This window comes from Arachis duranensis, chromosome 6 (assembly GCF_000817695.3).
Source record: "Arachis duranensis cultivar V14167 chromosome 6, aradu.V14167.gnm2.J7QH, whole genome shotgun sequence".
NCBI classification, from domain to species: domain Eukaryota; kingdom Viridiplantae; phylum Streptophyta; class Magnoliopsida; order Fabales; family Fabaceae; genus Arachis; species Arachis duranensis.
The window spans coordinates 18842575-18846466 of NC_029777.3; the positions used below are offsets into that span (position 1 = coordinate 18842575).

The 3892-nt window shown below is 36.2% G+C and overlaps 1 long non-coding RNA gene across 1 annotated transcript; it reads left to right on the forward strand.

Annotated features, from left to right (window-relative positions):
* The first annotated feature begins 975 nt into the window (after positions 1 to 975).
* On the forward strand, positions 976 to 1304 carry LOC107493297 (uncharacterized). The gene is made up of 3 exons (XR_001592927.3): positions 976 to 1044; positions 1120 to 1194; positions 1268 to 1304. It is a non-coding gene; the product is annotated as an uncharacterized LOC107493297 (long non-coding RNA).
* Positions 1305 to 3892: the final 2588 nt, after the last annotated feature.

Below are 3892 nucleotides of genomic sequence, written 5' to 3' on the forward strand. Positions count from 1 at the left end.
CTAGGAGAAGAAGAAGAAGGCAATTAATAGCTGCCTCTTCGCCCTGATGATAATCTACTTTCATCTTTCAAAAAACAAAGGAAAGAACAGGACTGAAAGACCACCAAAGCCCTGGATTGCCAACTGGACTAAGGAGCAGTTGGTGGAAAGAATGACTGCAGAAAGAGAGGAAATTTTGGTAAGTAAACATAATAAGTTGGGTGTATTTTATTTACCTGAATGCTGCTAACTAAAATATCTCATGTTTCAGGGGATTGTGAAGATGGCAGAGACAAGAGAAAAAATGAAAAAAAAAAAGAAAAAAAAGAAAAAAATAAGAAATAAAAAAAAACAAAAAAAGGAAGGGAGTCTAACATCGTCTTCGGAGACAGAAACTACTGACAGTGACACTTCTACCTCTGAGTCTGAGGCTCAAGAAGACTCAGAGGATTCAGGAAGAAAACACCCCAGCAAAAAGGGGAAAAAGTAAGTACCATATTTAGGTGTAATTTCTTTTTCGAGTTGGGTGTATTTTGTTTGATCATGTTGGGTGTATGTAGTTTATTAAGCAGGGTGTGTTTCGTTTGCTGCGTTGGGTGTATATTGTATATTCAGTTGGGTGTATCTCGTGAATTCATTTGGGTGTATTTTTAGTATGTTCTAAATGATGATTGTTTGCCTTCCAGAATGGACTCCAGAAAAAGAAAGTAGAGGCAAGAGGAGTCAGATTCTGATTCAGAATCTGAATTTGAACCAAGTGATGAGTAATGTCCTGAAATTAATACTCCTTTCTTTTGGCTTCATTATAAAGATTTCGTGTATTAACTGAAGTGTCTATTATTAACTTATAGGAGCGAAGAATCATCAACTGCGGAGAAGGAGAAGAAAAAGAAAAAAATAAAAAACAACACCAAAAAAGTAAGCACTTCTTTGGATAATATTCTGTGATAAAATTAATTTTTTATTTCTGATTGGTACTCTTTTTTTTCCACCCAGAACACAACAAAAAAAGAAAAAAGTTGTTGTGGAGGATTCACCTCCTGAAGAAGATCAATACTTTGACGGGTATAGTACCTCGTAAGCTATATTACGGTCTATCATCGTAATTATTTTTTTTAACATCTTATTTTATGAATGTAGTGAGAGATATGAAATATCAAGTGACGAACTCGATGAATGGCTAAGGGAAAACGTTGATAAATCTGCTGCAGAGGGGTATGTCTTGCTGGGTTGTGTATTTGAGATTTTGGTGTGTTTTGTTTGCTAATAATTGTATCTTGTTTCGCAGGGAGAACCAAGCTGACCTGCGATCGACAGAAGGTCGCTATGTGTCCTTGAAACGTAAGAAGCTTTATTATTTAATAAAATCTTGTTATTATTTAAGATTTGGATGTATTTTGTGGAACCATTTGGGTGTATTTTGTGGATCAAGTTGGGTGTATGTTGTTTACTAAGTTGGGATATTTCGTTTGTTTTGTTGGGTGTATATTGTCCATTCGGTTGGTTGTATCTTGTGTATTCATTTGGGTGTATTTTATACCTGTATCTTATTTTGTCTGAATAACATGAAATCTGTTTAGACTACCGGCTGTGAACTTGGGAAGTGATGATCCTTCCTCTCAAGGACGCACAGAACATAGTAGTGTAAACCAGCCGTCACAGATCATGTAATTTTTCTTTCAAATAACCGTTACTTTTGTTCTTCTATTACCTTCTACTTCTAATTCTGTATATATTTTTTTTAGAAAAAACAGCCCTTTATTATTTTATTCAAGAAAAAAAAGGCAGCAAAAAAAAGCAAAAATTGCAAGTATGTAAGTTCTCAAAAAACAAAGCCTGTCTTCTTTTTGAATTGTTCGGGTGTATTTTTTGACCTTCTTTGGGTGTATTTTAAGTTGAGTCCGACTGATTCGAATATGATGGTTGTGAGGGAACAAACACCATCGGAAGCGCTTGCAATGTGAGTTTTCCAAGAATATTTCAACCTTATAACCTTATTATTTTCAAATACGTTGTTAACCTTTCATTTTTCTTCTTGTTTAGAGTCCCGATCCAGGTTTTTGTGCCGGCATCCCAAACAACCACTGAGACAGATTTTGAACCAACCCATATGCTACGGATTGAAGGGACTACAGAAACGTAAGAAATAGTATTGGGTGTATATTTGTTTAGAGTTTGGGTGTATATTTGCTAACAGTTTGGGTGTATATTGTTCCTGATCAATTTTTTTTTACGCCATGATTAATTTTGTGTAACTGTGCAGCACTCCTGAACCCCCCAAACAACTTCAAGAAACCACACCCACGCTTCCCCCAGCTCCAACTAAAATGTAAGTTCATCAGACTAAAATCAATCTTTGCTTATCATCCGTATATTCTTATTCTTACTCTTATTCTTATAAATCATGACGCAGTCATCCAGCCGCAAAAGATGCTGCTGCCCTGTTGATGATGGCACGGACAACAACCTGTGTTCCTAAAACAGATCCAGGGATGCCATCATTCAGCATTGGATTGACTGATTCAAGCCAGAAGGGGGCGTCAACACAGGAGACAGAAAGGAAAAAATCACCAGAAACTGCAAATTTGCTAGAACAATTAGACAATTTGGTCCAAAAAATAGCAAGCAGTGCAGCGAAGGGAAAAAACGAAAGTCCACAAATTCAGAGGGAGACTAGGGGAGAAAGTTCTGGAAAGTTTGAAACTCCTAGGGGAATAAATCAAATTCCAGATGATATGAAACAAAAGTGCTACATCTGGGGGACAAGACTGAAGGAAGACGCAGATGGCAATACTAACGAGTATGAGGAGATGTGCACTCTGATTGGCCAAGGAGAATACATTTTGATGAGAATGCACCTTGCATCCCTCCAGGCAAAAAGTGATATAGAATCTCAGGTAATATTAGAATAACATTAATGTTTTTAAACCAAAGTCAACTGCAATGTTTATTAATGTAAGTTTGATTTCGGCATATATTTCTAGATTGTATCTGCCATCTGCCTTATCCTCAACCGGAAAAATGAAAAGAGGTTTCAGGAACAAATATACTGTCTCCCCCCGATATTGTGCTAAGTGTTACTTCTACGAAATTTGGGCGTATTTTCTGTATTGATTTGGGTGTATTTTTTAGGTTCGATTGGGTGTAAGTTGTGTATTTTCAGAATTTCATTTCTTGTTTCGCAATTCTTGCAGAGCATGGCACTTTCGGATCACCCAAAGGGGGAATTCATATCACCGAAAACGAAAAAGGAATTCAGGGTGGAAGCCTACCCGAGTTTCATTCCCTTCATAGATAGAAAAAAATTAACTTCGCATCCATATGTAAGTTTTTGTTTGCTAAATTTGTTAGTACGCTTATTTACTTATTTTCGTTTGCTAAATTTGTTAGTTCGCTTATTTACTTATATTCCAAATAAAATAACACACTGTTGAAATGTGGCAATCCTTCAGATTTTTGCTCCTGTTTGCCACTCGGGACATTGGTGGTTATGGCTGATAAATACAACAAAGCGGAAATGTCAAATACTTGACCCGCTACACAAAAAAGCTCCAAGCGATGAGAGAAAGAACATTAATAAATTCACTGTAAGTTGCCTCTGTCTTCTTTACTTTAATAGATAGGTCTATTTCGTTAGTTGTGTTGGGTGTATATTGTCCATTCAGTTGGGTGTATCTTGTCCATTCATTCGGGTGTATTACTGATTTGTTTTGGTATTTAAGGGATATGTATTTTCAAGATTGATAACATATGCCGGCGGGGAACCTCTGGCGAAAGGGGAGAACGAGAAGAAAATTAAAGCATCATATGTTAAAATATCAGGCCAAAAAATAAGGTATAAATTTGTGACTCTGAATATTAAACTTTCTTAAATGAGATTTGTAATTTATTTTCTTCGTTTTCAGCTATGACT